The sequence below is a fragment of the Arachis hypogaea genome, chromosome 9 (genome assembly GCF_003086295.3).
Source record: "Arachis hypogaea cultivar Tifrunner chromosome 9, arahy.Tifrunner.gnm2.J5K5, whole genome shotgun sequence".
In the NCBI taxonomy this organism is placed as follows: domain Eukaryota; kingdom Viridiplantae; phylum Streptophyta; class Magnoliopsida; order Fabales; family Fabaceae; genus Arachis; species Arachis hypogaea.
The window spans coordinates 90,047,069-90,073,503 of record NC_092044.1 but is presented as its reverse complement, the minus strand read 5'-3'; positions in this window follow the sequence as shown (position 1 = coordinate 90,073,503).

Here is a 26,435-nt window from a genome sequence, read left to right as displayed (position 1 = left end):
AACTGTTCACACTTTTTAGTTGCCTACCTGGCAACTTTTATTTTGAAAAACAAAAGTAGCTTTCTGAGGTAGATATTGGTGGCCTCCTGAAGCTTTATCATACTATGCTTTTATTATGCTTTAACATAGTATCTCTTCAGGTGTTGGAATCTTGCTGCTTGACCTCTTTGGATTGCTTTCGTACTTATTGTTTGTAGCTTGGATCTTTTTGAGGCCGTGACTGTGGGGGGTCCGATTTGTTTCTCGTTTTCCTCGCTTTTGTTTGTATTTTTAGCGCCTCATAACCGATTTCTTTATGTTGGTCCCCTTCTAAGTTATTTTTGTAATCCTCTTTCTTGGACCTTTGTCAGGTCTCTTTAAGGGATTACTTTTATAACTTATCTTGTAGGAGACCGACTTCGTTAGGTCGATCTCTTCTAAGTTGTTTTTGTAATCCTCTTTCTTGGACCTTTGTTAGGTCTCTTTCAGGGATTACTTTTACAACTTGTTTTGTAGGAGACCGACTTCGTTAGGTCGATCTCTTCTAAGTTATTTTTGTAATCCTCTTTCTTGGACCTTTGTTAGGTCTCTTTCAGGGATTACTTTTACAACTTGTTTTGTAGGAGACCGACTTTGTTAGGTCGATCTCTTCTAAGTTGTTTTTGTAATCCTCTTTCTTAGACCTTTGTTAGGTCTCTTTCAGGGATTACTTTTACAACTTGTTTTGTAGGAGACCGACTTCGTTAGGTCGATCTCTTCTAAGTTGTTTTTGTCATCCTCTTTCTTGGACCTTTGTTAGGTCTCTTTCAGGGATTACTTTTACAACTTGTTTTGTAGGAGACGGACTTCGTTAGGTCGATCTCTTCTAAGTTATAGCAATTCCTCTTTAATAGGGTTGGCCAGACCTCTTTCCAGGGATTTTCTGATAACTTGGGTTGACTTGGTCCGACTTTTTAGTGTTGGCCAGTCTTTTTAAGTTATTATATAGCAATCCATAAGACCTCGTCAGGTTCTTTTTGGGATCACTTTCGATAACTTCTTGCATTATTCTGTGTTCATCATTGTCGATTTGTAGATGGTGGTTTCTGTCCCGGTTTGATCGTCCTTTAGGTGAATCACGTTTTCACCTTTGTCGGTCGATCATTCCTATTGAGATCGTACAGTGAATCTGTTCTTCACTTTCTGTCGATCCGTTGCTTTATAATCGGACGATGAATGCTTCAGATTAATGCGTCTTGGGAATTTGTAGAATATCTGAAATGTACTTTATTTAAAGAATAGTGCAAATATATACAGGCGGGAGTTCTCGTACCCTTAAGTTGGATTAAATCTCAATCTTGACGCCTCATTAAAAAACCTTTTCAGGAAAAAGAGTGCGTCTTGTGATGAGATCTTTTACCTTTCCTAGCTATAGTACCTTCTTAGGTTACAGGCGTGCCATGATCTGGGGAGTTCTCGTCCTTCGAGTTCGGACAGTCTGTAGTAGCCCTTCCCAAGTACTTCTGTGACTCGGTAGGGTCCTTTCCAGTTGGCTGCCAGCTTTCCTTCTCTGGGTCGAGTTGTTCCAATATCATTTCGGATTAAGATGAGATCATTTTCAGTGAAACCTCTTGGCACTACCTTTTGATTATACCTGGAAGCCATTCGCTGCTTTAGTGCTTCTTCTCTGATCCGAGCTCTTTCTTGGATTTCCGGAAGTAGGTCGAGTTCTTCTCTTTGAAGTTGAGAATTGGTTTGTTCATTGTAGTGGACTACTCGGGGAGACCCTTCCTCGACTTCTATTGGAATCATTGCCTCCACTCCGTATGCTAATCGAAATGGTGATTCGTTCGTGGTAGAATGGGGGGTTGTTCGATACGCCCATAGGACTTGTGGAAGTTCCTCAGCCCAAGCCCCCTTTGCTTCTTGCAGTCTCTGTTTCAGCCTGGCCAATATGACTTTTTTGGCCACTTCGGCTTGTCCATTGGCTTGGGGATGTTCGACGGAGGTGAACTGGTGTTTTATATTCAAGTCAGCTACTAGTTTTCTGAAGCCTGCATCTGTGAATTGGGTACCATTGTCTGTGGTGATGGAGTACGGGACCCCGAACCTTGTAATGATGTTCCTATATAGGAATTTCCGGCTTCTTTGAGCAGTGGCGTTGGCTAGGGGTTCTGCCTTGATCCATTTTGTGAAATAGTCTACTCCTACTATGAGGAATTTTATTTGTCCCAATCCCTGTGGGAAGGGTCCGAGAAGATCGAGTCCCCATTTTGCAAATGGCCAGGGTGAGGTCACGCTGATGAGTTTTTCCGGTGGGGCGATGTGAAAGTTGGCGTGCTTCTGACATGGTGGACATGTCCTTACAAATTCTGTAGCTTCTTTTTGTAGAGTTGGCCAATAGAATCCCGCCCGAAGTACCTTTTTAGTGAGAGCTTGTGCTCCGAGATGATTACCACAAATGCTGCTATGTACTTCCTCCAGGACTTCCTTTGTACTGGAGGTCGGTACGCATTTTAACAATGGTATTGATATCCCTCTTTTGTACAGGGTGTTGTTTATGATAGTATAGTACCGTGCCTCCCTTTTCAACCTCTTTTCCTCCTTTTCATCTGTAGGGAGCGCTTCTATTTTGAGGTAGTTAATTATGGGGGTCATCCATCCTTGGTCCTGACCTGTTATGGCTAGGACATTTTCTTCTTCCAATATTGATGGGTTCTGTAGTATTTCCTGGATGAGGCTTCTATTGTTGCCCCCTGGTTTGGTGCTGGCTAATTTTGAGAGTGCGTCAGCTCGGGCATTTTGCTCGCGGGGTATGTGGCAGATCCTATATTCCCCGAGTTGTCCGAGCTGTTTTTTGGTTTTATCCAAATATTTTTTCATGGTAGGATCTTTGGCTTGGTAGCTTCCCATTATTTGTGAGGTAATGACTTGTGAGTCACTGTAGATATTGAGTTTCTGAGCTCCAACCTCCCTAGCTAGCTTCAAACCAGCTAATAACGCTTTGTATTCCGCCTGGTTGTTTGAGGCCGGGAATCCGAATTTAAGGGAAAGCTCAAGTTGGGTTCCCAGGTTGCTTTTGATTTTCACACTTGCACCGCTTCCGGTTTTATTTGAGGAACCGTCCACATATATATTCCACTCTTTGGGGATTTCCGGGGTGTCTGTGAATTCTGCGATGAAGTCGGCTAGGTATTGTGATTTAATGGCTGTCTGCGCCTCGTATTGGAGGTCAAACTCGAACAACTCGATTGCCCACTATAGGATTCTTCCTGCTAGATCTATTTTCTGCAATATCCCCTTTATGTGCTGGTTGGTCCGAACTTTAATGGTATGCGCTTGGAAGTACGGGCGAAGTCGTCGGGATGTGAGTATCAGAGCGTAGGCAAACTTCTCTATTTTTTGGTAGTTCAGCTCTGACCCCCTGTAGTGCTTTACTAATGAAGTAGACGGGTTGTTGTCCCCCTTCGTCTTCTCAAATTAGTGCTGAGGCTATTTCCCGACTTCCTACTGCGAGGTACAGTATGAGTGGTTCTCCCTCTTGTGGTCGAGATAGGATAGGTGGCTGTCCCAAGAATTCTTTGAAGTCTCAGAAGGCTTGTTCACATTCCGTTGTCCACTCGAAGTTCTTTCCCTTCCTTAAGGTAGCGTAGAAGGGGAGGGATCTTATTGTTGACCCTGCTAGGAATCTGGACAAGGCCGCCAATCTCCCATTGAGTTGTTGTACCTCTTTGACGCAGTTTGGGCTCTTCATGTTGAGTATGGCCTGGCATTTATCTGGATTCGCCTCGATTCCTCTCTGTGTGAGCATAAAGCCTAAGAATTTACCTGCCTCCACTGTGAAGGTGCATTTAGCCGGGTTGAGTCGCATGCCGTGCTTCCGTATGGTGTCGAACACTTGAACCAAGTCGGTCAGTAATGTCTCTTCACTTTGTGTCTTTATCAACATGCCATCCACATAGACCTCCATAATTTTTTCGATGTAGTTTGAGAAGACTTTATTCATTAGCCTTTGATAAGTGGCTCCCTCGTTCTTAAGGCCGAAAGTCATTACGATGTAGCAATAATTTGCTTTTGGTGTGAGAAACGAGGATTTTTCTTGATCCGGTGGATACATTGGGATCTGGTTGTACCTTGAGTATGCGTCCATGAACGTGAGATACTTATATCCTGATGAGGCATCTACTAGAGCGTCAATGCTTGGGAGTGGATAAGGGTTTTTTGGGCAGGCTTTGTTGAGGTCGGTGTAGTCGGTGCACATTCGCCACTTCCCATTTGACTTTCTCACCAAGACGACGTTTGCTAGCCATATTGGGTACTTAACTTCTCTTATGAACCTTGCCTCTAATAGTGTTTGTACCTGTTCTTCTACAGCCTGAGACCATTCTGGCCCAAGTTTTCTTCGTCTTTGTTGTACCGGCCGGGATTCCGGGTAGACTGCCAACTTGTAGCTCATTAGTTCGGGATCTATGCCTGGCATGTTGGCAGCTTTCCATGCGAAGAGATCAACATTATCTCATAGGAATCGTATTAGTGATTCCTTTGCGTCTTCTTTCAAGATCGTGCCAATATTAGTTGTTTTATCCGTGGTGTCTCCGATCTGAACTCTCTCTATTTCACCTTCGGGCCGTGGACGGAGTTTTTCTCGTCTCTGAACTCCACCGAGTTCGATTGTGTGGAACTCTTCTCCTTCGCCTCGGGGGTTTAGACTTTCGTTATAACAGCGACGTGCCATCTTTTGATCTGCTTTTATTGTAGCTATCCCTTCTGCAGTTGGGAATTTCATACATAGATGTGGAGTTGAAACTATTGCGCCGAGTTAATTTAACGTTGTCCGACCTATTAAGGCATTGTAGGCTGAGCTTACGTCGACCATGATGTCGTCTATCTTGAGTGTTCTAGATTGGTTCTTTCCAAAGGTTGTATGTAACGATATGTATCCCAGCGGTTGTATTGGGGTATCCCCAAGTCCGAACAGGCTATTCGGGTATGCTCTTAGCACTTTTTCTTCTAAGCCGAGCTTGTCAAAGGCAGTTTTGAATAAGATGTCGGCAGAGCTTCCTTGATCAATTAATGTACGGTGGAGGTTGGCATTTGCCAATATGATTGTGATGACCATGGGGTCGTCGTGTCCTGAGATGATTCCAGATGCATCTTCTTTGGTAAACGTGATTGCTGGGATGTCTGGCGCCTCCTTCTTTCCTTCGACATGGTATACTTCTTTGAGGTGTCACTTGCGGGATGATTTGGAGATTTCTCCTCCCGCAAATCCGCCGTGTATCATGTGGACGTGTCTCTCCGGTGTGCGAGGTGATCGCTCAGACTGTCCGACATCTTCATCCCTTCTTCTTTTTCTTGGTTCTTCCTCCCGGTTGGCCAAAAACCGATCTAGTTTTCCTTCCCTTACTAATTTTTCTATGACGTTTTTCAAGTCAAATCATTCGTTGGTGGAATGTCCTCGGACTCGATGATACTCACAGTATTCGTTCCGATTTCCTCCTCCTCTTTTGCCTTTGAGTGGCCGAGCTGGGGGTATTTTTTCCGTATGGCAGACTTCTTTGTAAACGTCTACCAAGGATACCCTAAGAGGGGTGTAGTTATGATATTTTTTTATTTTCTCCCCAGAGCGACCTTCCTTTATCTTGGATTCTTTATCTTTATCTCGGTTGGCAGAACTGAACCTCGAGGCTTCCCCAAGTCGAGAATTCTCCTCCATGTTGATGTACTTCTGTGCTCATTCTTGTACTTCGTCCAGGGATGCAGGGTACTTCTTTGATATAGATTGGCTAAACGGTCCTTCTCGTAGGCCATTTATGAGACCCATAATGGCAGCTTCTGTTGGTAGACTTTGTATGTCCATGCATGTTTTGTTGAATCATTCCATGTAGTTACGAAGGCTTTCCCGATCTCCTTGCTTGATTCCTAGTAAGCTGGGTGCGTGTTTAGCCTTATCTTTTTGTATGGAAAATCTGGCCAGGAACTTTTTGGCCAGGTCGTCGAAGCTCGAGATGGACTTGGGAGGTAGGCTGTCGAACCATCTAATGGATGTCTTGGTAAGAGTTGTTGGAAAGGCTTTGCAGCGAACTGCATCCGAGGCGTCAGTGAGGTACATTGTACTTCTGAAATTGCTGAGATGATGGTTGGGGTCTGAAGTGCCGTCATACAGAGTCATATCCGGAAGTTTGAAGTCTTTTGGGATTTTAATTTTCATAATTTCCCTAGTGAATGGATCTTGATCCTTGCGAGAGCTATCCTCTGGAGTGGATCGTGTAGCTTTAGTTTTGAGATCGGCTTCGAGTTTTAGAAGCTTATCTTCTAATTCTCGGCGTCGCCTTATCTCCCGATGTAAATTCTCTTCTTTTTCGCATTGGTGTTGGGCTTCTTTCTCGAGTTGCTTTAATCGATCTTGAAGCGCCTTTATCACTTCCGGATTTGATGAATTTTTATCTCCGTTGGGCTCCGGAGTATCTTTGAGTATAGCATCCGCGTTCTTGTGCAGCGTTCTATCTTCCAAACCTGAATCGTAGTCATTGTCATCGTCGTCCGCCATGGTGATGGGATGACTTCCAGTTTCCCCTGCAACGGCGCCAATGTTCCGAGGGTTACCTGAAACTGTAGGTCGATCTCGGTCGAGATCTTCTGTGTTGGTCAGAGCCGACGTGTCCAGCAGGCGTATAGCGGCTGGAACTGGTGTCTCCGACTTGTGGAACTGAGAGTGCTGCTACTCCTTTGTCACCGAAGGGTGGGGGTACCTGCAAGAGACTCCGATGCTTAAGTTAGCAAGGGTATTAAACAGGTATTGAGTAGAATCAGAGTATGAGTTATACCTGGGTGCTCCAGTGTATTTATAATGGTGAGATGTGACCTTCTTGTGGATAAGATAAGTTAGTTATCTTATCTTATCTTTTATCTTATCTTTAAGTAAGGTCATCTTATCTTTTAAGGGAACCGCCCTTCTCTCTGTAGGCTTAGGCTGCCTTAGGATTTGGGGCGTGTTCCTCTATTTGGGCCCTTCTTTTGGGCTTTCCTGGTGACTTTGGCCGAGCTCTTTGGAAAGAGGTCGGGTTGTCCTGACCTGAAGAGGTCAGTCACTTTGTCTATCGAACATCCCGGGTCGGACAGCTCGACCCAGGGTATGAACAGGAAACAACAGTGTTAGCATCATCAGTGCGGGTAGGAATTGCTTCCACCCATTTGGAAATGTAATCCACAGCTAACAATATATAAAAATAACCATTAGAATTTGGAAATGGACCCATAAAGTCAATGCCCCAAACATAAAAAATTTCACAGAAAAGCATAATTTGTTGAGGCATCTCATCCCTCCTGGATATATTACCAAATTTTTGGCATGGGAGACAGGATTTACAAAACTCAGCAGCGTCTCTAAAAAGAGTAGGCAACCAGAATCCACAGTCTAAGATCTTTCTAGCTGTTCTTTGAGGGCTATAATGTCCTCCACTCTCAGATGAGTGACAGGCCTCTAAAATGGACTGGAATTCTGATTGAGGCACACAATGTCTAATTACCTGATCAGCGCCACATCTCCATAAATATGGGTCATCCCATATATAATATTTAGACTCGCTTTTCAGCTTGTCTCTTTGATGCTTAGAGAAGTGTGGAGGAAATGTACCAAGGGACTACCTCAGATACTGCCTGCAAGTTATCAAATGGAAAATTATCATCTATAGGAGTAGAATCATCCTTAATGTGCTCAAGGTGACTCAAGTGGTCTGCCAATAGATTCTGGTTACCACTCCTATCCTTTATTTCTAAATCAAATTCTTGTAGTAGCAGTATCCAACGTATGAGCCTTGGTTTGGACTCCTTTTTAGCTAATAGATACTTTAAAGCTGCATGGTCCGAATACACTACTACTCTAGTACCAAGTAAATAAGCTCGGAATTTATCCAGAGCAAAAACAATAGCAAGAAGCTCTTTCTCAGTAGTAGTATAATTGGATTGGGCAGTATCTAAAGTCTTAGACACATAAGCAATAACAAAAGGATCCTTACCTTCACGCTGAGTCAGCGCTGCTCCTACTGCATGGTTGGAAGCATCGCACATGATTTCAAATGGCTGGCTCCAGTCTGGTCCTCTCACAATTGAAGCTTGAGTCAGGTCAGTCTTCAGCTTATCAAACGCTTGTTTGCAATCCTCACTGAACTCGAACTCAATATCCTTCTGCAGTAATCTGGATAAGGGAAGTGCTACCTTACTAAAGTCCTTAATAAATCTCCTGTAAAAACCTGCATGGCCAAGGAACGAACGGACTTCCCTCACAGAGGAGGGGTAAGGTAAACTAGAAATAACATTCACCTTTGCTGGGTCTATAGAAATGCCATTATTAGATACAACATGTCCCAGTACAATCCCTTGTTTTACCATAAAGTGACATTTTTCAAAATTTAATACAAGGTTTGTATTGACACATCTATCTAATACTCTAGATAATCCATCTAAGCAAAGGCTAACAGAATCACCATAAATACGAAAATCATCCATAAAGACCTCCATACAGTCCTCAATAAGATCAGAGAAAAGACTCATCATGCACCTCTGGAAAGTAGCTGGTGCATTGCACAGGCCAAAGGGCATTCTCTTGTAAGCATAAGTCCCAAAAGGACATGTAAAAGTGGTATTTTCCTAATCCTCAGGAGCTATATGAATCTGGAAATAACTTGTGTAACCATCTAAAAAGCAATAATGTGATTTACCTGACAGGCGATCCAGCATTTGATCAATAAATGGAAGTGGGTAGTGATCCTTACGGGTGGGTTGGTTGAGACGCCTATAATCAATGCAAACTCTCCAAGCGTTCTGTACTCTAGTTGCTATGAGCTCTCCATGCTCATTCTTCACTGTAGTGACTCCAGTCTTTTTGGGCACCACTTGTACTGGGCTAACCCATTCACTGTCTGAAATGGGATAGATGATACCTGCTTACAATAGTCTGGTCACTTCCTTTTTGACAACTTCCAAGATAGTGGGATTCAGTCTTCTTTGGGGTTGATAGACAGGTCTTGCTCCTTCCTCTAAAAATATTCTGTGCTCACATACTTGAGGGTTGATGCCTACTATGTCTGCCAAACTCCACCCAATTGCCTTCTTATGCCTCCTCAGCACATCAAGTAACTGCTATTCTTGTTGAGAAGTGAGTTCCCTTGCAATGATAACGGGAAACTTCTGCTTATCTTCAAGATAAGCATATTTGAGATGTGGAGGGAGGGGTTTCAACTCTAACTTCTAATCATGGGCAGGCTCTGGATTGTCTGGAGCTTGTGAAAATACTGAAGTGCCCTTATTGTCAGTTAAGAGAGTCCCCACAGTTGGACCTTGTTCTGTATACCTTTCTTCCAACTCTTCCTGGTGAATTTCAGCTACAGTTTCATCTATGACATCACACTGGAAGATAGAATGATCTTCTGGAGGGTTATTTATGACTCCATTCAGATTGAAGATTACCATTCGGCCATCTATTTCAAAGGAGTATGTTCCTGAAAAAGCATCTAATTTGAATTTTGATGTCTTCAGGAATGGTCTACCAAGTAAGATTGATGATGGCTTATCTGATTCATTATTGGGCATCTCCAAGATATAGAAATCAGTGGGGAATGTGAGCCCTTTAATGTTCACTAAAACATCTTCAGCAACTCCAGCCACTGTAATAATGCTTTTATCTGCTAACACAAAACGAGCTGCCGACCTTTTTAAGGGAGGGAGCCTCAAAACATCATATACATATAAAGGCATTATACTAACACATGCTCCTAAATCACACATGCAATCATAAATTACTACACCACCAATAGTACAACTAACTATAGAAGGACCTGGGTCACTACACTTTTCAGGTTATTCCACCTCTGATTTCCATTGTTATCTCTGCCTCCTTTGTTATGATTATCTCTCCAACTCTAATTAGAATTATCTCTTAAGCCTTGGTTAGAATTATCCTGCCATCCTTGGTCATAGTTGCCACCTTGATTGTACCCTTGATTGGGGCGGTCATAAAAGTTATGAGTGGCTGCTACAGTGTTGTCTTCTGGTTGGAATTGCGGACACTCATCGGTATAGTGACTGTAATCTGCACAAATTCTGTATACTCTTTGTGGAACCAACTGCTAGCTGTGCTGTGGTGGAGAGGGCAGAACTTGCTGAGGCTGTTGTTGATTCAGTTGCATTTGCTTCAGCAAGTTAGTCATTTCACATAAGCTCTGAGCTATAGCAGCAGTCTCTTTACTAGTGGATACCTCTGCAACAGCTCTTGACCGACTTTGTTTCTGCCTGTGATTCCTAGTAGAGTCAGCTAAGTCGCTGATCAATTGCCATGCTTCTTCCGTAGTTTTGTACTTTTTCATAGAACCATTGCTGGCACCTTCAGTGTGGTCCTATCTTGAGATTTCAAACCCTGTGTAAAGTAGCCGAGCAACACTATCTTGTCAATCATATGATGGGGGCATGCATCTCGAAGATTATTGAAGCGTTCCAAGTATTCATAGAGGGTCTCAGATTCATCCTGAACGATCATAGACATGTCCTTCCTCAGCTTATCGTCAACTTCAGCTGGAAAGAATTTATCCAGAAACTCTCTTCTAAGTGCATCCCAATTGGAAATAGTTGCTCCGGGTTGAGTGTAGTACCACTCTCTTGCCTTTCCCTCCAGAGAAAACGGGAAGGCTTTCAACAGAATAGAGATTTCATCAGTGCCATCACGCTTCACAGTAGAACAAGTAGTCTAGAAATCCCTAAGATGCTTGATAGGCTCTTGAGCAGGTAAGCCATGAAACTTGGGCATCAAGTTGAGTAGTGAAGACTTTATTTCAAAATCTACAACTACTGTTGGGTGGTGCACTGGTGCACGAAATTGTGATCAATACTTTTCACAACTCAATTAATCCCCGGTGATGAACCCAAAAACTTGGTATTCAATACCATGGCATAAACACAACTTCGCACAACTAACCAACAAGTGTACTAGGTCGTCCAAGTAATAAACCTTACGCGAGTAAGGGTCGATCCCAGAGAGATTGTTGGTATGAAGCAAGCTATGATCACCTTGTAAATCTTAGTCAGGCAAACTCAAATGGTTATGAATGATGAATAAAACATAAAGATAAAGATAGAGATACTTATGCAATTCATTAGTGGGAATTTCAGATAAGCGTATGGAGATGCTGTGTTCCTTCCGTCTCTCTGCTTTCCTACTGTCTTCATCTAATCCTTCTTACTCCTTTCCATGGCAAGCTGTATGCAAGGGTTTCACCGTTGTTAGTGGCTACCTCCCATCCTCTCAGTGAAAATGTTCAATGCACCCTGTCACGGCACGGCTATTCATCTGTCGGTTCTCAATCAGGAAGGAATAGAATCCAGTGATTCTTATGCGTCTGTCACTAACGCCCAGCCCTCAGGAGTTTGAAGCTCGTCACAGTCATTCAATCATTGAATCCTACTCAGAATACCACAGACAAGGTTTAGACCTTCCGGATTCTCTTGAATGCCGCCATCAATTCTAGCTTATACCACGAAGATTCCGGTTAAAGAATCCCAGAGATATCCACCCAATCTAAGGTAGAACGGAGGTGGTTGTCAGGCACACGTTCATAGGTGAGAATGATGATGAGTGTCACGGATCATCACATTCATCAAGTTGAAGAGCAAGTGATATCTTAGAACAAGAACAAGCGGAATTGAATAGAAGAACAATAGTAATTGCATTAATACTCGAGGTACAGCAGAGCTCCACACCTTAATCTATGGTGTGTAGAAACTCCACCGTTGAAAATACATAAGAACAAGGTCTAGGCATGGCCGTGAGGCCAGCCTCCCAATGATCTAAGAACTAGATGTCCAAAGATGATCTAGAGATCTAGAGTGATCAAAAGATGAAAATACAATAGTAAAAGGTCCTACTTATAGAGAACTAGTAGCCTAGGGTTTACAGAGATGAGTAAATGACATAAAAATCCACTTCCAGGCCCACTTGGTGTGTGCTTGGGCTGAGCATTGAAGCATTTTCATGTAGAGACTCTTCTTGGAGTTAAACACCAGCTTTGGTGCCAGTTTGGGCGTTTAACTCCCATCCTTGTGCCAGTTCCGGCGTTTAACGCTGGGAATTCTGAGGGTGACTTTGAACGCCGGTTTGGGCCATCAAATCTTAGGCAAAGTATGGACTATCATATTGCTGGAAAGCCCAGGATGTCTACTTTCCAACGCCGTTGAGAGCGCACCAATTGGGCTTCTGTAGCTCCAGAAAATCCACTTCGAGTGCAGGGAGGTCAGAATCCAACAGCATCTGCAGTTCTTTTTAGTCTCTGAATCAGATTTTTGCTCAGGTCCCTCAATTTCAGCCAGAAAATACCTGAAATCACAGAAAAACACACAAACTCATAGTAAAGTCCAGAAAAGTGAATTTTAACTAAAAACTAATAAAAATATACTAAAAACTAACTAGATCATACTAAAAACATACTAAAAACAATGCCAAAAAGCGTATAAATTATCCGCTCATCACAACACCAAACTTAAATTGTTGCTTGTCCCCAAGCAACTGAAAATCAAATAAGATAAAAAGAAGAGAATATGCAATGAATTCCAAAAACATCTATGAAGATCAGTATTAATTAGATGAGCGGGGCTTTTAGCTTTTTGCCTCTGAACAGTTTTGGCATCTCACTCTATCCTTTGAAATTCAAAATGATTGGTTTCTTTAGGAACTCAGAATCCAGATAGTGTTATTGATTCTCCTAGTTAAGTATGATGATTCTTGAACACAGCTACTTATTGAGTCTTGGCCGTGGCCCAAAGCACTCTGTCTTCCAGTATTACCACCGGATACATACATGCCACAGACACATAATTGGGTGAACCTTTTCAGATTGTGACTCAGCTTTGCTAGAGTCCCCAATTAGAGGTGTCCAGGGTTCTTAAGCACACTCTTTTTGCCTTGGATCACAACTTTATTTCTTTCTTTTTCTTTCTTTTTCTTTCTTTTTCTTTTTTTTTGTATTCACTGCTTTTTTCTTGCTTCAAGAATCATTTTTATGATTTTTCAGATCCTCAGTAACATGTCTCCTTTTTCATCATTCTTTCAAGAGCCAACATTCATGAACCACAAATTCAAAAGACATATGCACTGTTTAAGCATACATTCAGTAAACAAAAGTATTGCCACCACATCAGAATAATTAAACTGTTATAAAATTCAAAATTCATGCAATTCTTCTCTTTTTCACTTAAGAACATTTTTCATTCAAGAAAGGTGATGGATTCATAGGGCATTCATAACTTTAAGGCATAGACACTAAGACACTAATGATCACAAGACACAAACATAGCTAAACATAAGCATAATTTTCGAAAAACAGAAAAATAAAGAACAAGGAAATTAAAGAACGGGTCCACCTTAGTGTTGGCGGCTTGTTCTTCCTCTTGAAGATCCTATGGAGTGTTTGAGCTCCTCAATGTCTCTTCCTTGTCTTTGTTGCTCCTCTCTCATGATTCTTTGATCTTCTCTAATTTCATGGAGGAGGACGGAGTGTTCTTGGTGCTCCACCCTTAGTTGTCCCATGTTGGAACTCAATTCTCCTAGGGAGGTGTTTAGTTGCTCCCAATAGTTTTGTGGAGGAAAGTGCATCCCTTGAGGCATCTCAGGGATTTGATGATGAGAGGGGTTTCTTATTTGCTCCATCCTCTTCTTAGTGATGGGCTTGTCCTCATCAATGGGGATGTCTCCCTCTATGTCAATTCCAACTGAATAACAGAGGTGACAAATGAGATGAGGAAAGGCTAACCTTGCCAAGGTAGAGGACTTGTCCGCCACCTTATAAAGTTCTTGGGATATCACCTCATGAACTTCTATTTCTTCTCCAATCATGATGCTATGAATCATGATGGCCTGGTCTAGAGTAACTTCGGACCGGTTGCTAGTGGGAATGATTGAGCGTTGGATAAACTCCAACCATCCTCTAGCCACGGGCTTGAGGTCATGCCTTCTCAGTTGAACCGGCTTTCCTCTTGAATCTCTCTTCCATTGGGCGCCCTCTTCACAAATGACTGTGAGGACTTGGTCCAACCTTTGATCAAAGTTGACCCTTCTAGTGTAAGGGTGTTCATCTCCTTGCATTATGGGCAAGTTGAATGCCAACCTTACATTTTCCGGACTAAAATCCAAGTATTTCCCCCGAACCAGAGTAAGCCAATTCTTTGGGTCCGGGTTCACACTTTGATCATGGTTCTTGGTGATCCATGCATTGGCATAGAACTCTTGAACCATTAAGATTCTGACTTGTTGAATGGGGTTGGTGAGAACTTCCCAACCTCTTCTTCGGATCTCATGTCGGATCTCCGGATATTCACTCTTTTTGAGTTTAAAAGGGACCTCGGGGATCACCTTCTTCAAGGCCACAACTTCATAGAAGTGGTCTTGATGCACCCTTGAGATGAATCTCTCCATCTCCCATGACTCGGAGGTGGAAGCTTTTGCCTTCCCTTTCCTCTTTCTAGAGGTTTCTCCGGCCTTGGATGCCATAAATGGTTATGGAAAAACAAAAAGCAATGCTTTTACCACACCAAACTTAAAAGGCTTGCTCGTCCTCGAGCAAAAGAAGAAAGAAAAGAGTAGAAGAAGAAGAAATGAAAAAGATGGAGGGGGCTTTGTTGTTCGGCCAAAGGGGGAGAAGTAGTGTTTAGGTTGTGTGAAAATGAAAGAGTGAAGATGGGTTTATATAGGAGTGGAGAGAGGGGTAGGGTTCGGCTATGGGAGGGTGGGTTTGGGAGGGAAAGTGTTTTGAATTTGAATGGTGGGGTAGGTGGGGTTTTATGAAGGATGGATGTGAGTGGTGAAGAGAAAGATGGGATTTGATAGGTGAAGGGTTTTTGGGGAAGAGGTGTTGAGGTGATTAGTGAATGGGTGAAGAAGAAGAGAGAGAGTGGTGGGGTAGGTGGGGATCCTGTGGGGTCCACAGATCCTGAGGTGTCAAGGAAAAGTCATCCCTGCACCAAGTGGCGAGCAAAATTGCTCTTTGTGCCAATTCTGGCGTTAAACGCCTGGCTGGTGCCCATTTCTGGCGTTTAACGCCAAGTTCTTGCCCTTTTCTGGCGTTTAATGCCAGTCTGGTGCCCCTTTCTGGCGTTAAATGCCCAGAATGGTGCCAGACTGGGCGTTAAACGCCCATCTGCTAGCCTTACTGGCGTTTAAACGCCAGCAGGTTCTTCCTCCAGGGTGTGCTGTTTTTCTTTCTGTTTTTGCTTTTTCAATTGATTTTGTGACTTCTCATGATCATCAACCTACAGAAAACATAAAATAACAAAGGAAAATAGATAAAATATAACATTGGGTTGCCTCCCAACAAGCGCTTCTTTAATGTCAGTAGCTTGACAGAGGGCTCTCATGGAGCCTCACAGATGCTCAGAGCAATGTTGGAACCTTCCAACACCAAACTTAGAGTTTGAATGTGGGGGTTCAACACCAAACTTAGAAGTTAGTTGTGGCCTCCCAACACCAAACTTAGAGTTTGACTGTGGGGGCTCTGTTTGGCTCTGTTTTGAGAGAAGCTCTTCATGCTTCCTCTCCATGGTGACAGAGGGATATCCTTGAGCCTCAAACCCAAAGGATTCTTCATTTACTTGAATGATCAATTCTCCTCTATCAACATCAATCACAGCCTTTGCTGTGGCTAGGAAGGGTCTGCCAAGGATGATGGATTCATCCATGCACTTCCCAGTCTCTAGGACTATGAAATCAGCAGGGATGTAATGGTCTTCAACTTTTACCAGAACATCCTCTACAAGTCCATAAGCTTGTTTTCGTGAGTTGTCTGCCATCTCTAGTGAGATTTTTGCAGCTTGCACCTCAAAGATCCCTAGCTTCTCCATTACAGAGAGAGGCATGAGGTTTACACTTGACCCTAGGTCACACAAGGCCTTCTTGAAGGTCATGGTGCCTATGGCACAAGGTATTGAAAACTTCCCAGGATCCTATCTCTTTTGAGGCAGTTTCTGCCTAGACAAGTCATCCAGTTCTTTGGTGAGCAAAGGGGGTTCATCCTCCCAAGTCTCATTTCCAAATAACTTGTCATTTAGCTTCATGATTGCTCTAAGGTATTTAGCAACTTACTCTTCAGTAACATATTCATCCTCTTCAGAGGAAGAATACTCATCAGAGCTCATAAATGGCAGAAGTAAGTTCAATGGAATCTCTATGGTCTCATTTTGAGCCTCAGATTCCCATGGTTCCTCATTGGGGAACTCATTGGAGGCCAGTGGACGTCCATTGAGGTCTTCCTCAGTGGCGTTCACTGCCTCTCCTTCCTCTCCAAATTCGGCCATGTTGATGGCCTTGCACTCTCCTTTTGGATTTTTTTCTGTATTGCTTGGAAGAGTACTAGGAGGGAGTTCAGTAATTTTCTTGCTCAGCTGACCCACTTGTCCCTCCAAGTTTCTAATGGAGGACCTTGTTTCTGTCATGAAACTTTGAGTGGTTTTGATTAGATCAGAGACCATGGTTGCTAAGTTAGAGTTGTTCTGCTTAGAACTCTCTGTCTGTTGCTGAGAAGATGATGGAAAAGGCTTGCCATTGCTAAACCTGTTTCTTCCACCATTATTATTGTTGAAACCTTGTTGAGGTCTCTGTTGATCCTTCCATGAGAGATTTGGATGATTTCTCCATGAAGGATTATAGGTGTTTCCATAGGGTTCTCCCATGTAATTCACTTCTTCCATTGAAGGGTTCTCAGGATCATAAGCTTCTTCTTCAGATGAAGCTTTCTTAATACTGCCTGGTGCATTTTGCATTCCAGACAGACTTTGAGAAATCATATTGACTTGCTGAGTCAATATTTTGTTCTGAGCCAATATGGCATTCAGAGTATCAATCTCAAGAACTCCTTTCTTCTGATTTGTCCCATTATTCACAGGATTTCTTTTAGAAGTGTACATGAATTGGTTATTTGCAACCATTTCAATTAGCTCTTGAGCTTCTGTAGGCGTCTTCTTCAGATGAAGAGATCCTCCAGCAGAGCTATCCAAAGACATCTTGGACAGTTCAGACAGACCATTATAGAAAATACCTATGATGCTCCATTCAGAAAGCATGTCAGAGGGACACTTTCTGATTAATTGTTTGTATCTTTCCCAAGCTTCATAGAGGGATTCTCCTTCCTTCTGTCTGAAGGTTTGGACTTCCACTCTAAGCTTACTCAATTTTTGAGGTGGAAAGAACTTTGCCAAGAAGGCATTGACTAGCTTTTCCCAAGAGTTCAGGCTTTCTTTTAGGTTGTGAGTCCAACCATGTCCTAGCTCTGTCTCTTACAGCAAAAGGGAATAGCATAAGTCTGTAGACCTCAGGGTCAACCCCATTGGTCTTGACAGTGTCACAGATTTGCAAGAATTCAGCTAAAAACTGATGAGGATCTTCCAATGGAAGTCCATGGAACTTGCAATTCTGTTGCATTAGAGAAACTAATTGAGGCTTAAGCTCAAAGTTGTTTGCTCCAATGGCAGGGATAGAGATGCTTCTCCCATAGAAGTCGGGAGTAGGTGCAGTAAAGTCACCCAGCACCTTCCTTGCATTGTTGGCATTGTTGTTGTTTTCGGCTGCCATGGGTTCTTCTTCTTTGAAGATTTCTGTTAGGTCCTCTACAGAGAATTGTGCCTTAGCTTCTCTTAGCTTTTGCTTCAAGGTCCTTTCAGGTTCAGGGTCAGCCTCAACAAGAATGCTCTTCTCTTTGCTCCTGCTCATATGAAAGAGAAGAGAACAAGGAAATATGGAATCCTCTATGTCACAGTATAGAGATTCCTTGAGGTGTCAGAGGAAAAGAAAAATAGAGGGCAGAAGTAGAAAATTCGAACTTATCAAAGAAGATGGAGTTCGAATTGTGCATTAAGGAATAGTGTTAGTCCATAAATAGAAGGATGTGAGAAGAGGGGAAGAAATTTTCGAAAATTAAGTAAAAGATTTTGAAAACATTTTGAAAAACTTTAATTGATTTTCGAAAACCATGATTGAGAAAGAAGTAAAGTGATTTTTGAAAAAGATTTTGAAATTAGAAATTAAAAAGATATGATTGAAAACTATTTTGAAAAAGATGTGATTAGGAAGATATGATTGGTTTTAAAAAGATGTGATTGAGAAGACATGATTTGAAAAACATTTTAAAAAAGATTTGATTTTGAAAATTAATGACTTGGCTATCAAGAAAAGATATGATTCAAACATTAAACCTTTCTCAACAGAAAATGCAACATACTTGAAATGTTGAATCAAATCATTAATTGATAGCAAGTATCTTTGAAAATAGAAAAAAATTGATTTTGAAAAAGATTTGATTGAAAAAAATATGATTTGAAAAAGATTTGATTTTGAAAAATATTGAAAACTTGAAAAAAAATTTGATTTGAAAACAAAATCTTCCCTCTTGTGCCATCCTGGCGTTAAACGCCCAGAATGGTGCACATTCTAGCATTTAACGCCCAAAACTCTACCCTTTTGGGCGTTAAACGCCCAGCCAGGCACCCTGGCTGGCGTTTAAACGCCAGTTTGCCTTTCTTACTGGGCGTTTTGAACGCCCAGCTTTTTCTGTGTAATTCCTCTGCTGTATGTTTTGAATCTTCAATCCTCTGTATTATTGACTTGAAAAGACACAAATTAAAAATATTTTTGGATTTTTAATAATAAGGAGTAATCAAAATGCAACTAAAATAAAATAACAAGCATGCAAGACACCAAACTTAGCAGTTTGTATACTACTGACACTAGCAAAAATGAGAATGCACATGAGAAACACAAAACATTCAAGTCAAGAGAAATTAAAGATCAGAGTAATGAAATCATCAAGAACAACTTGAAGATTAATGAAGACACATGCATGAAGGCAAAAAGAACAGAAACATGCAATATTTTTGGTTTTTATGATTTTGTAAATTTTTTTGTGCTTTTTCGAAAATTAAGTGGAAGAGAAATTAAAGGTATCAAAATTCTTAATGAGAATTCCAGGAATCATGCAATGTTAGTCTAAAGCTTCAGTCTAAAGAATTTAGACATGGCTGAACAAGCTTTAGCAAGACATTGCATTCAAGAGCTAAATTGATGAAGATCAATCAGCTTTGGTGATGATAAGAACATCACCTTGAAACACTAGAATTCATTCTTAAGAACTCTGAAAAAATACCTAATCTAAGCAACAAGATGAACCGTCAGTTATCCAAACTCAACAATCCCCGGCAACGGCGCCAAAAACTTGGTGCACGAAATTGTGATCAATACTTTTCACAACTCAATTAATCCCCGGTGATGAACCCAAAAACTTGGTATTCAATACCATGGCATAAACACAACTTCGCACAACTAACCAGCAAGTGTACTGGGTCGTCCAAGTAATAAACCTTACGCGAGTAAGGGTCGATCCCACAGAGATTGTTGGTATGAAGCAAGCTATGGTCACCTTGTAAATCTTAGTCAGGCAAACTCAAATGGTTATGAATGATGAATAAAACATAAAGATAAAGATAGAGATACTTATGCAATTCATTAGTGGGAATTTCATATAAGCATATGGAGATGCTGTGTTCCTTCCGTCTCTCTGCTTTCCTACTGTCTTCATCCAATCCTTCTTACTCCATTCCATGGCAAGCTGTATGCAAGGGTTTCACCGTTGTCAGTGGCTACCTCCCATCCTCTCAGTGAAAATGTTCAACGCACCCTGTCACGGCACGGCTATTCATCTGTCGGTTCTCAATCAGGTTGGAATAGAATCCATTGATTCTTTTGCGTCTGTCACTGACGCCCAGCCCTCAGGAGTTTGAAGCTCGTTACAGTCATTCAATCATTGAATCCTACTCAGAATACCACAGACAAGGTTTAGACCTTCCGGATTCTCTTGAATGCCGCCATCAATTCTAGCTTATACCACGAAGATTCCGGTTAAAGAGTCCCAGAGATATCCACCCAATCTAAGGTAGAACGGAGGTGGTTGTCAGGCACACGTTCATAGGTGAGAATGATGATGAGTGTCATGGATCATCACATTCATCAAGTTGAAGAGCAAGTGATATCTTAGAACAAGAACAAGCGGAATTGAATAGAAGAACAATAGTAATTGCATTAATACTCGAGGTACAGCAGAGCTCCACACCTTAATCTATGGTGTGTATAAACTCCATCGTTGAAAATACATAAGAACAAGGTCTAGGCATGGCCGTGAGGCCAGCCTCCCAATGATCTAAGAAGTAGATGTCCAAAGATGATCTAGAGATCTAGAGTGATCAAAAGATGAAAATACAATAGTAAAAGGTCCTACTTATAGAGAACTAGTAGCCTAGGGTTTACAGAGATGAGTAAATGACATAAAAATCCACTTCCGGGTCCACTTGGTGTGTGCTTGGGCTGAGCATTGAAGCATTTTTGTGTAGAGACTCTTCTTGGAGTTAAACGCCAGCTTTGGTGCCAGTTTGGGCGTTTAACTCCCATCCTTGTGCCAGTTCCGGCGTTTAACGCTGGGAATTCTGAGGGTGACTTTGAACGCCGGTTTGGGCCATCAAATCTTGGGCAAAGTATGGACTATCATACTGCTAGAAAGCCCAGAATGTCTACTTTCCAACGCCGTTGAGAGCGCGCCAATTGGGCTTCTGTAGCTCCAGAAAATCCACTTCGAGTGCAGGGAGGTCAGAATCCAACAGCATCTGCAGTCCTTTTTAGTCTCTGAATCAGATTTTTGCTCAGGTCCCTCAATTTCAGCCAGAAAATACCTGAAATCACAGAAAAACACACAAACTCATAGTAAAGTCTAGAAAAGTGAATTTTAACTAAAAACTAATAAAAATATACTAAAAACTAACTAGATCATACTAAAAACATACTAAAAACAATGCCAAAAAGCGTATAAATTATCCGCTCATCATGCACCTGGAATGGTTGGAGCGTAAAATCAGGGGCTCCTTCCTCCTGGATAGTGACTCTTCTGGGCGCTGCCATGTCACCTGCATGTAAATGAACTGGATCAGTAGAGAGGGAGCTTGTTTCTTCCTTAGATGACGGTTCAGGTTCGTCCTCAAAGAGGAGTTGCCGCGCCGAGCTTGCCTTAGACGTGAAAGAGTTCTTTCAATCTCAAGGTCAAATACTGACAAGCTTGGATCAGGAAGTGAACGCGTCATTTAACGAAAGAAACGTACAGCTCCTAGTGATAGAATGAAAAGAAAAATTACAATAAAAATAAATACTAATCAATAAATTAGCACACTGTTGTAACTCCCCGGCAACGGCGCCAAAAATTGATGTGGCGGAAATTGGCGAATTAAAAATTATTAAAATATATACGTTGCAAGTATAGTTCTTAACTCACCAGAAATCCACTTATCAATTTAGAAAGGTGTCACAGAAATTTAAAATTAAAATACTGGGAGTATGAATCCCAGGTCGTCTCCCAACGAGTTGCAGAAAAGCGTGCTATTTTATTAATCAGATGTTTTCAAAAAGGTTTGAGTTGAGCAAATGGTGCACGAAATTGCAATCACACATTTGCAATTCCGCACAACTAACCAGCAAGTGCACTGGGTCGTCCAAGTAATACCTTACGTGAGTAAGGGTCGATCCCACGGAGATTGTTGGCTTGAAGCAAAGCTATGGTTATCTTGTAACTCTTAGTCAGGATATCAATAATTCTCAGGTTTAATTGTGAAAAGTAAAAGAACATGAAATAAATACTTGTTTTGTAGTAATGGAGAACAGGTTGATGTTTTGGAGATGCTCTATCTTTTGAATCTCTGCTTTCCTACTGTCTTCTTCTTCATGCACGCAAGGCTCCTTCCATGGCAAGCTGTATGTAGGGTTTCACCGTTGTCAATGGCTACCTCCCATCCTCTCAGTGAAAATGTTCAACGCGCTCTGTCACAGCACGGCTAATCATCTATCGGTTCTCAATCAGGTTGGAATAGAATCTAGTGATTCTTTTGCATCTGTCACTAACGCCCAGCCCTCAGGAGTTTAAAGCTTGTCACAGTCATTCAATCCTTGAATCCTACTCAGAATACCACAGACAAGGTTTAGACCTTCCCGATTCTCTTGAATGCCGCCATCAATTCTAGCTTATACCACGAAGATTCTGATTAAGGAATCCAAGAGATATTCACTCAATCTAAACTAGAACGGAGGTGGTTGTCAGGCACACGTTCATAGGTGAGAATGATGATGAGTGTCACGGATCATCACATTCATCAAGTTGAGGAACAAGTGATATCTTAGAATGGAAGCAAGCGTGATTGAATGAAAGACAGTAGTAATTGCATTAATCCATCAAGACACAGCAGAGCTCCTCACCCCCAACCATGGGGTTTAGAGACTCATGCCGTAGAAGATACAATAAGAAACGTGTAAAGTGTCATGAGGTAAAGATACAATGTCAAAAGGTCCTATTAGTTGTGAACTAGTAACCTAGGGTATACAGAAGTGAGTAAATGATGTAAAACTCCACTTCCGGGGTCCACTTGGTGTGTGCTTGGGCTGAGCATTGAAGCTTTCATGTGTAGAGACTTTTTCTAGAGTTAAACGCCAGCTTTTGTGCCAGTTTGGGCGTTTAACTCCAATTTTTGTGCCAGTTCCGGCGTTAAACGCCGGGATATTTGAAGCTGATTTGCAACGCCGGTTTGGGCCATCAAATCTCGGGCAAAGTATAAACTATTATACATTTCTGGAAAGCCCAGGATGTCTACTTTCCAACGAAATTGAGAGCGCACCAATTCGGCTTCTGTAGCTCTAGAAAATCCACTTCGAGTGAAGAGAGGTCAGAATTCAACAGCATCTGCAGTCCTTTTTTAGCCTCTGAATCAGATTTTTGCTCAGGTCCCTCAATTTCAGCCAGAAATTACCTGAAATCACAGAAAAACACACAAACTCATAGTAAAGTCCAGAAAAGTGAATTTTAAATAAAAACTAATAAAAATATAATAAAACTAACTAAAACATACTAAAAATAATGCCAAAAAGCGTATAAATTATCCGCTCATCACAACACCAAACTTAAATTGTTGCTTGTCCCCAAGCAACTGAAAATCAAATAGGATAAGAAGAAGAGAATATACTATAGACACCAAAATATCAATGAAACTTAGCTCCAATTAGATGAGTGGGACTAGTAGCTTTTTGCCTCTGAACAGTTTTGGCATCTCACTTTATCCTTTGAGGTTCAGAATGATTGGCATCTATAGGAACTCAGAATTCAGATAGTGTTATTGATTCTCCTAGTTAAGTATGTTGATTTTTGAACACAGCTACTTTATGAGTCTTGGCCGTGGCCCAAAGCACTTTGTTTTCCAGTATTACCACCGGATACATCCATGCCACAGATACATAACTTGGTGAACCTTTTCAGATTGTGACTCAGCTTTGCTAGAGTCCCCAATTAGAGGTGTCCAGGGTTCTTAAGCACACTCTTTTTGCCTTGGATCATGACTTTAACCGCTCAGTCTCAAGTTTTCACTTGACACCTTCACGCCACAAGCACATGGTTAGGGACAGCTTGGTTTAGCCGCTTAGGCCAGGATGTTATTCCTGTAGGCCCTCCTATCCACTGATGCTCAAAGCCTTGGATCCTTTTTATTACCTTTGCCTTTTGGTTTAAAGGGCTATTGGCTTTTTCTGCTTGTTTTTTTTCTTTCTCTCTCTCTTTTTTTTTGAATTCACTGCTTTTTCTTGCTTCAAGAATCATTTTTATGATTTTTCAGATCCTCAGTAACATGTCTCCTTTTTCATCATTCTTTCAAGAGCCAACTAATTTTAACATTCATGAACAACAAATTCAAAAGACATATGCACTGTTCAAGCATACGTTCAGAAAACAAAAAGTATTGTCACCACATCAAAATAATTAAACTAGTTTCAAGGATGAATTTGAAATCATGTACTTCTTGTTCTTTTGTAATAAAAACATTTTTTATTTAAGAAAGGTGATGGTTTCATAGGACATTCATAGCTTTAAGGCATAGACACTAAGACACTAATGATCATAAGACACAAACATAGATAAACATAAGCATAAAAATTCGAAAAACAGAAAAATAAAGAACAAGGAGATTAAAGAATGGGTCCACCTTAGTGATGGCGGCTTGTTCTTCCTCTTGAAGATCTTATGGAGTGCTTGAGCTCCTCAATGTCTCTTCTTTTCCTTTGTTGCTCCTCTCTCATGATTCTTTGATCTTCTAATTTCATGATTCTATGAGGACTTGGTCCAACCTTTGTTCAAAGTTGACGCTTCTAGATGCACCCTTGAGATGAATCTCTTCATCTTCCATGACTCGGAAGTGGAAGATTTTGCCTTCCCTTTCCTCTTTCTAGAGGTTTCTCCGGCCTTAGGTGCCATAAAGGTTATGGAAAAATGAAAAGCAACGCTTTTACCACACCAAACTTAGAAGGTTTGCTCGTCCTCGAGCAAAAGAGGAAAGAAAAGAGTAGAAGAAGAGGAAATAGAGGAGATGGAGGGGGCTATGTGTTCGGCCAAGGGGGAGAAGTAGTGTTTAGGTTGTGTGAAAATGAAGGAGTGAAGATGGGTTTATATAGGAGTGGAGAGAGGATTAGGGTTCGGCCATTATGGGAGGGGTTTGGGAGGGAAAGTGGTTTGAATTTGGATGGTGGGGTAGGTGGGGTTTAATAGGTGAGGGGTTTTTGGGGAAGGGGTGTTGAGGTGATTGGTGAATGGGTGAAGAAGAGACAGAGTGGTGGGGTAGGTGGGGATCCTGTGGGGTCCACAGATCCTGAGGTGTCAAGGATAGCTCATCCCTGCACCAAGTGGCGTGTAAAAACGCCCCTTCTGCCAATCCTGGCGTTAAACGCCGGGCTGTTGCCCTTTTCTGGTGTTAAACGCCAGTCTGGTGCCCCTTTCTGGCGTTAAACACCCAGAATGGTGGCAGACTGGGCGTTAAACGCCCGTTTGCTGCCCTTACTGGCGTTTAAACGCCAGCAAGCTTTTCCTCAAGGGTGTGCTGTTTTTCTTTCTATTTTTCATTCTGTTTTTGCTTTTTCAATTGTTTGTGACTTCACATGATCATCAACCTATAGAAAACATAAAATAACAATAGAAAATAGATAAATATGTCATTGGGTTGCCTCCCAACAAGCGCTTCTTTAATGTCAGTAGCTTGACAGTGGGCTCTCATGGAGCCTCACAGATACTCAGAGCAATGTTGGAACCTCCCAACACCAAACTTAGAGTTTGACTGTGGGGGTTCAACACCAAACTTAGAATTTAGTTGTGGCCTCCCAACACCAAACTTAGAGATTGACTGTGGGGGCTCTGTTTGACTCTGTTTTGAGAGAAACTTTTCATGCTTCTTCCCTTTCCTGTCTGCAAACCATGGTACTTCCTGAATGGCGAAGAGTTGCTCATCCGGAAAGGTTTCAGAGATCTCAATAGGAGGGAGGGATGCTCCTGCTACTGGTTCTATCCAGGATAGGTGATCAGCTACTTGATTCTCTGTCCCTTTTCTGTCTCTTATTTCTATATCAATCTCTTGCAGAAGCAACACCCATCTTATAAGCCTGGGTTTTGAATCCTGCTTTGTGAGTAGATATTTAAGAGCAGCATGGTCAGTGTACACAATCACTTTTGATCCTACTAAATAAGATCTGAACTTGTCAATGGCATAAACCACTACAAGTAACTCCTTTTCTGTGGTTGTGTATTTCTTCTGTGCATCATTTAGAATACGTTGCCATAATAAATGATGTGCAGAAGCTTATCATGCCTTTGTCCCAATACTGCACCAATGGCATGGTAACTGGCATCACACATTAGTTCAAATGGTAATGTCCAGTCTGGTGCAAAGATGACTGGTGCTGTGACCAGCTTAGCTTTCAAAGTCTCAAACGTCTGCAGACACTCCTTATCAAAGATAAATGGCGTGTCAGCAGCTAGCAGATTACTCAGAGATTTTGCAATTTTTGAAAATTCATTTATAAACCTTATATAGAATCCTGCATGCCCCAGAAAGCTTCTGATTGCCTTAACATTGGCAGTTGGTGGTAATTTTTCAATTACTTCAACTTTAGCTTGATCCACCTCTATTCCCTTGTTTGAAATTTTATGCCCAAGGACAATCCCTTCAGTCACCATAAAGTGACATTTTTCCCAGTTTAGAACTAGGTTGGTCTCTTGGCATCTTTTCAGAACAAGTGCTAGATGGTGAAGGCAGGAGCTGAATGAGTTTCCAAATACTGAAAAGTTATCCATGAAGACCTCCAAAAATTTCTCTACCATATCTGAGAAAATAGAGAGCATGCACCTCTGAAAGGTTGCAGGTGCATTACACAGACCTAAAGGCATCCTTCTGTAGGCAAACACTCCAGAAGAACATGTGAATGCTATTTTCTCTTGGTCCTGAGGATCTACTGCAATTTGGTTGTAACCTGAATAGCCATCCAAAAAGCAATAATATTCATGACCTGCTAGTCTCTCTAGCATCTGTCTATGAATGGTAAAGGAAAATGA